An 8,729-nucleotide genomic window follows, 5' to 3' on the forward strand; every position below is an offset into this window, starting at 1 on the left:
AAAGCGAGGCTTGTCAGGGAGGGGGGAGTATAAGATAAATGATCTGTTTGACATTTATTACAGTATAGTTAAAAGTGATAAGCATAAAGGAGAGTAATATGACACATTTTATAGGAATGCATTCATTTTCAGTCCCAACACCTACAAGTTTAAAGATGGAGGACTGAAAAAGATATTTAAAGAAATGAAATTTGAGTCCACTATAACCGAGTTTCTAAGTTCTAAGCTGTTCACTATAAGCGTTAAAAATAACATTATTTAAATAGGAATACGGACGGGACCGCTAAAAAAGTTCACTACATCCGAGTGTTCACTATATCCCAGGTTCACTATAGCGGGGTTCGACTGTATTTCTTTTTTCAATTTTGGGAGCGGAAGGGGGGGGCACCTGGATCCACCACTGATTCTTTGGTTGGGTCACATTCAGCCGTTTAAGAGAATGGAAAAAAATGTCTTCGATTTCTAAACCTGGTGCTACGGAAAAAATTAAGAAGATGGTGGGTGGTATTAATATTTTATCTTTGATTTGCGTTGGCGGTTAAGCGGGGTTCAATATTCAAAACTCATGAATATAATGTTGATTCGAAGTTTTTCTTTTAAAATAATCACCATTAAAAGAAATAAAAAGAATTCATAATTAATGCGTTTATTATGAACAGCGCATTGGCCTATCTCTGCGGACGCAATGAAAAACCAACTAAGAACTAAATTCTTTTTGTTACAAATAAATGTAGGATTGCAAAGCCGCTTTTAATATATATGTTATTTTTTATTTCATAACCGTCGTTGAACTGCCGAGCCAATTTTTGGGTTTACGTTTACTAATGCTCCACTCCGTTGACTTGTAATTTTGAACCCAATCCAGAAGACAAGTGAACTGCTGGACCAAGTTTTGGGAGAAATTTTACCTACGTGGAGGACTTTTTGATGGAATTAACCCGCATATGCATTACATGGAGAGGAAAACTACGAAACCTCTCATGGTTAGCCTGACGGCAAGAGGACTCTAACCCACGATATGTCTACCTCTAAGGATATTTTAAGTCGGTATTGTGGTCGGTGCAAGCTGGATACGGAATTAATATCTACCAGCCATCGCTGGTATTCGAACCCAGTTCATTGGAAGGCATCGCGGCTCGTTTTAATACATGAGTAAATATATAGAATACATGAGTAAATATATCTCTAAATATATAGACTTTTGCCATCTAAAAACTTTTTTAAGCAAATGAAGTCAATCCATTGACAGTATCATTATCAAATAATATCATTAAAATTGAGCCTAAGTAATCGGATTTTTTTGAACTCAGGTCATCTTATTGGAAGGCGAGAGCCAGAACTACCACGGCTCAAGTCTTTCCATTCAAAAACGTTTTTCAAATTACGACTAAATAAACAGGCTTCAAAAAACTTTCTACAACAGCCCATCGTGGGCCTGAGGGTTCATGGAAGTTTAAAGCTCTACAATTTCCTGTTCAACAACATGTGGTCGGTATGACACATTGGCCGTATTTATTTTTCAGACAGCCGACCAGGTGGCCGAGTGGTCAGCGTGTTTGACTGCGGAGCCATTAGCCGTGGGTTCGAATACTGCTCAGGCCATAGATGTTGTGTAAATATGACCCTCCCTATAAACGGATTTGTGGTTGTGTGACGTGGACGACGCTGCTCCACCGCTGTGGCTTCGCCACTGGTGCCCACTGGGTAACGAGAAGAGAGTAGCAGTTCAGGCATTTCTGTGGCCAATGGAACAAACCCCAAGTGCCCGCCATTAAAAAAAAAAATATTTCAGACAAGCTGGGACCCCTTTCAGTTAAGCTGAGTTGGGTTCAAACTGTGTCTGGGGATCGAAACCGAGTTCTTCATTATGACTATTTAGTGCTTTAACCACTGAGCCATTTGAGCTATATATTTGGGTTAAATTCTCAAAACTAATAATTTTTCTTCGTAATAAATTCATTTCTTTTAAATATAAAGTGAAATTTGTGAAAAGTAAAAGAAAAATATAATTAAATTATAGTAACATCAAAAGCATTTTTTTCATTGAGCTGCTAAATACTACTGAGCTGCATATGCTAAATACACTCTGTTTAAATTTTGACTAAATAATGGAAAAGAAGTATTGTTGATTTCCCAAATTCCAAGTATCTTATAACAATCGAAACCGATTAATTTTTAAAGTAATTTCAAAACGAGACAAACAACAATGAGACATTTCATCGTTTGTCAATTTAACAATATAATCCTTCCATTTCCTCAAAACCCTCTTGCGACTTAGTTACGATTACCAGTTTCGAAAAGTTTCAAAAAGCAATCATGCCTAATATTTTCCGTTACATCTGGAAAAAAATGTAAGTATTATATTTCTCTATTTTATCTTCGAAACTCAAGTACATTAGTTATTATTAAATAACACTATTCACTTTTAGTTTGAAGGTTCACCAAAATGAGTACTATAAAACATAAATTAAGTTAATTTGAAAATAATAAAGTAAACTTCTGCATGAAAGGTTTTTATTTTATTAAGAAAAATAAAAAAATATTGTTGTTGAAGCAAGACTAAAAAAAATTTAATATAACATTTGAAACTTACTTTTGTAAGGTTATGATGTCCTTAAAAAAACAGTGGGCACTAATGGGCTAAGTGCAACGTATGAATAGCGACACTATTTAAGATTCGTATCTTCCATAATGATATACTTTGAAATAAATTTTACAATGTTTGTCATAATAGAAGTAAAAATATATTTTTGTAGAGGTCACAGGGAGGAAAAAGGGAAAAAATGCTATCAAAATTCGGTGAATCATTAATAAGAGAGGAGGGATTAAAAACATCATATACTGTGATACCAAGAAGAGAAAAGTAATTTCCAAAAACATGTTCTTGGTTTTTCTAGCACTAAAAAGGTCTTTATATTTTGAATCTTAACTGCCCTGATTTGTCAAAAATGTTTTAAACATTTTTTTTTTTTATTTACTGCTTAAATAATTTCGACTATTTTTGTTTACACATTTTTACATTGACCAGAAGGATGGCGATTAAGTGCATCGTACACAAAAAAAATTTATTGGGAAGGTATCACAAATGTCATTTGCAAATCAAGCTGGTAATTTTTATATAAAAAGTAATATTCGGAGTAAAATGATTATGGAAGCACAAATTTTGACAAAAGAATCTTCAAATAAGATAAACAGTAGAAATAATTGTTTTATAATCATTTATAAATATTTAAAAAAATATTCAGCTGAGTAACTGAATAACTTACTTCAATGCCAATGCATTGCTCATAAATTCTTATCAATTAAAATACATCTTTGTTCAACCATTAAACTGAATATCTTCTTAAAATAAAAAAATGGTCTGCAAACTGTACAATCAAAGTACTGTGCAATCAAAAGCATGATTTAATAAAACCATTTATTGATTAATAATTAACTTTGAAAGGAATTCCATAATGTTTCTGTTACTGTGCTTTTTTTAATCAGTAAATTGCTGACTGCCATTAATATGCATTCTGATCATTAATTTCTTATCTTTAATATACATTCCTTTTTAGCTTGACTTTTGGCTATGAGTATGGTTAAGATCAAACCCAAACGCTTTTTCTTGCTGAAATGATAGTCGATTAATTTACATAAAAAGAGTCTTACATTTGTCTGACCATAATCATTGTTCATGCAGAAATTCATTATAGTGCTATTGCAGGATGTTCAAGCAATAACACTGTAATCAGTTTTTATTAGCAAAAAACTCAAATATTAAAATTTCTTTTTTTGTTAATTGCTTTAATAATTACCTTAATTTTTATTGATAAGTAGTAATGAATCAAATGGGAGAAAAAATACCATCATATTATTCCCTTTATTGAAGGAAAAATATGATAAAATAAAAAGACTTTATTACCAAATGACTTTTTAGTTTACAAAAATGACGGTAAAAAGTCAAAAACACATTTAAATAAAAAAAAAAAAAAAAAAAAAAAAAGAACGTGTTTATTTGAAGTGGAGATTTAATTGCTGAAGAAGTGTCAATCTCGTAGACATTAACGGTACTTAATTCGGTTAAAAAAATTGTGTGTTTCTTTTTTAATTTCTATCAGCGCATACGTAAACAAAGGTTTGGAGCCTGATAGATAAAAAAAAGAAAGAATTGAAAGGAAATTGAAATTAAGTTAAATTTGCGAATGTTAGAAAGATTTGTCTATCATTACTTAAAATTTTTAGGAAAAGGAGATATGTAATAGATTTTATTTTTATTTTGCATCCTATCTAAAAAGTTTACTTTAAAAATTATTTTAGCATGAGAAAGAAGAAATCCCCAAAAACAGTGGACAATGACAACTTTTCTCAGCTCACCCGGCCAACGCAGAACATCAGTGGAGGAAGAGTTTTGAACAATCTAGTGGATAAAGGGATCCAGACGGACCTAGAATCAACATCACTATCTGCAACCACTATCTGCAGCACTTCAGAGCTCGCCCCGCAGAAAATAGAATTGAGCCAGGGAAGAGTTAATCATATGATTATAGAGAATGAATTGGAAATGGAACTTGAAAGAAATGCTCCCAACATCTGCAGTGTTTCGCAGCTCGCCCCTTTACAAACAGAATTAAATGAGGGAAGAGTTAATCAAGAGAACAAAAACAACCATATCGACGAAGACAAAATTAAATTTGACGAAAACGTACTTGAGAACTTGAATCTTTCTCAGATCAACATAGATGAATCCAAAGAAAAGGAGATTGTTGAAAATGAGCCTAACATCAGCGATTTTTCACAGCTCACCCAAATTCGAATTGATCTGACTGAAGAAAAGGTTTATTTTGTAAATCACAAGAATTTAGAAATTGGACGTGAGGAAAACAAACCTAACATCTACTTTCTTTCACTGCTCGCCCTGATCCGGAAGGAAGTGAGTCAGGGAAGAGTTAAGCATATAAATGAAATGGACACAGAGAATAACACCAACTCTGATGAGCCCACAGAATTTGAAAGTGAAGGAAATGCGACTAACAACTGCAATATTCCTCAACTGTCCTCTGAACAACTGGATGGAGAACTTAGAGTAAATCAACTGAATATTGACAAAAAGATCAACTCTGGTGAAATGAAGCATGAAAATTCATCTGACATCAGTAATGTTTCACAGCTCACCCCGTTGCAACTACACCTTAGCGAGGGAAGAGCTTCTAAAAGCCAAGAGAATTCTTGTATTGACATATCGAAGGACTTTGATGACAAAGAACCATTATGTGTGAAGGATGGAGAATCAAGTGTTGAAAAACCCATAACACCTAAAAAGAACTATTTCAAGAGGAAATGGCGACTCATTAAAAAAAGTCTTAGACCAAAAAAATCAAAGGATGCGAAAAATCCGTTGCAGAAACGCGATAACTAAGTTTTTTTTAAGTGTTTTTTCAATTCTGCAATTTATGACTTTACTTTTCGTTTAAATGTACAATGCTAAATTTTCATGCAGATATTCATATGTTTTTGTGCAGGAGCAATATCAGAACAACACAAATATAGAAGAAAACAACGATAGAACAAACCAAATATAGAAGAAAGCAAATCTGGAACAAAACAAATAGAGAACAACACAAGTATAGAAGAAAACAACCATAGAACAAAGCAAATATCGAACAAAGCAAATATGGAACAAAACAAATCGAGAACGAAACAAATATAGAAGTAAACAAGAACGGAACAAATATAGAACAAAACAGATATGGAATAAAACAAATCGCGAACAAAACGAATATAGAGGAAAACAATTATAGAACAAAACAAATCTAGAACAAAGCAAATATGGAACAGAAAAGAGGGAAAATAGAGAACAAAACAAATCTAGAACAAAACTATCTAAATGTTGCATCGAAGCACAATAACTTCAATAGATGTTGGATGCTTGAAACATGGATTTCAGAAGTTCAGAAAGTCAAGCAAATCAGGAAGAAAAAAGTCAAGAAAGTCAAGAAGAAGAAGAAAAAAAAAGTTAAAAAACTATTTTGGAAATTTCTGGCAAAGCAAATGCAATTAATGTGCTAAATTTTGAACAGACCTAAAACCTGTCTCATGTTTATGTTTTTACGGAAACATAGTTTAAAAAAAAATGATTTGAATGAACAATGTACAGAAATTGTACTTACTACTAAATTTTTTTCGAAATTTTTAAAATAGATTTTTCAAAGGTTGTAGGTAGTATTATACCGTTGATGGTAGCTGTATACCCGACCTTGAAAGAATATCAGTTAAATAGGATTAGAACAGTCATAGGTATTTTTTTACCTATGCCGAAGAGGTATATGTTATTGCCTTTTAGTATGAAAAAGATGGATGACTTGACCTCAAAAGAGAAGAAAGATGAAAGTACTCAGATGTCCTCAGATGAAAGTTTTCTTTCCAAATATAAAATAGTTTAGGAGAGAAACTAATGTAGGATGAAAAAACAGAAAAAAAAATCGAAACAGAAATGTATCAAGAAGAAAAATAGTGATCTTAGTGCCATCATAGTGTCTGCAATAATAATATAGGAAAAAAAATGAAATAATCATAAAGAGAATGAAAGTAGTAAAAAATTTTGCAAGTTCCTCTATAAAGTAACAAAAAAAGTTATCTTCTGACAAATGCTCTGTGCAGTATTAAAAGTTCTATAAGAACAATAAAAAAATAGACCAAAAAAAAAGTATAAAAATTAAAAATTGTCGGCGTGTTGTCCCCCAATTGTCTCTAACAAAAAAAGCAAATAACGATGGAAAATGAAATAAAAAGATAAATAACTGGAAAAATGTTTTGCAATATGCCTATGTATTGTAGAAATAAAAAAAAATTATGTAACTTTTTGGCCAATAAATATATCAAAATTCTTATGTATTGTGACTCATTTTACTATTCTTTTTTCCGTGATGTGTGCTAGATTAAAGTTGTAATGTCAAAGCATAACAGTAAATACTTAATAATATGAAAACTTCACTAGCTACAAAAAAATATGAAGATCGTAATTAAAATAAACATTTCACAAGCTCTCAGAAACATGCGCTCTATCTCAAGACGTGCGAAAGTGACAGGAAAACAAACAAATGTGAATAAGATAACTTTAATTTGCCAAAGAAAAATACAAAATAATTGTGAAAAACAAAGTTGGAAAAACTGCTGTGGCAACGCGTGCAATAGGAATGAAAAATAAATAAAGATTAAAACAAAATCATGCGGCACCAAATGTAACTGCTACTTTTCGAAAATGCAATATGAATTTTTTTTTTCACGTAGCAGAAACGTAACTGAGCGTTGCAATTAACTTCCCTTTTGATTGCAAAAATCTTAAAATGTTCCGTCATCACAAAAAATAGAAGTAAACCGGAAATCAACATTTGAATCGCCGGATTATTTTATCGTAATTTTAGAAAAAAATTTTTAACAGTGTAAAATGAGACGCTTCTTAAAATAGAATAACTAGATTTTTGGTAATTTGCTTAAATATTTTTTTTCATACCACTCTCTAATACCTACATTGTAGAAAATTTCGAGCTATGTTGCGCTCATCAATGGTATTCACTTGCCGGTTACATAAATTGGTGTTCAGTTTTACTGTATATTGGTGCTATGTCTAGCTCCAAACAACGAGAGAAGGTTGTATCAAAAATGAGTATTTTGAAAAAACCTAAGAGCAGCGAAAGGTTGCACCAAAAATCAGTGTTTTGAAGGGAACTAAAAGCGGACAACGGTTGCACAATTATTAGGTATTTTTAAAGTGCTTAAAAGCAGGGTAAGGTCGCACCATTGTTAAGCATTTATAAATAAAATCAATGTTTACAGTTTTGAAATTTGGTTACTATTAATAATTTACTACTTAATAAAAAGATTATAATTTCACTCAGTTTGCGAAAAAAAAATTATTGTCACTTTTTTACAAATCAGTAAATGGTGGTGTGGTGAGTATTTGAGAAAAAGCAATATTCCTATTACATATTCATTATTATATTCATTATTATATATTCATTATTATATATTCATTATTATATATTCATTATTATACATTCATTATTATATATTCATTATTAAAGATGTTTCTGATGCTAATACTTTAAGTACATCACATTTTTCAGTTGATTGCAAAAAACACAAGATTTAAAAAGATTACACACAAATAAAACTTTGGAGTCTTTTCACAAAATATTGTTTTTCCAAACACAGGTTCTTCATTCTCAAAACTTGAAACTATACACATTCCTTGCTTGTAAGCTGTTCTTGAAACTAGTACTTTTAAAGTTTGAAAAAACTGTTTATAACCTTCTAGAATTCTGGTAATTTCGAAAGAAGAAACAAAATTTGAACCCTTACATTCTTAAAACACAGGAAGATCAAACAAAACAAGTATTATTTTAATTTCTATTTTTAAAATACAATATTAAAAAAAAATTTAGAAATTGTCGTTCTTATGTAGAAAACTGTTTAAACATTTCATCATATGAAACATATTTTCGAGACCAACTATTTATAGGGAGGGGAGGGGGTACTTTTTTCACCCACAAAGATCCTGAAAAGGAAAGTTTTGATATTTTAAAATATTGTTATTTTTTGCTGTTGTTAAAATGCGCCTAAGCACCCAAGCAGAATTTCTCCTCATGAGAAATTTTGAATTAAATTTCACGCAGGGTGACCCCGCAAAAATTTGGGGAAGGAACTGTCAACTGTTAAAATATTAAATGAACAATATGATCATAACTTGG

This window comes from Parasteatoda tepidariorum, chromosome 6, assembly GCF_043381705.1.
Source record: "Parasteatoda tepidariorum isolate YZ-2023 chromosome 6, CAS_Ptep_4.0, whole genome shotgun sequence".
Taxonomy (NCBI): domain Eukaryota; kingdom Metazoa; phylum Arthropoda; class Arachnida; order Araneae; family Theridiidae; genus Parasteatoda; species Parasteatoda tepidariorum.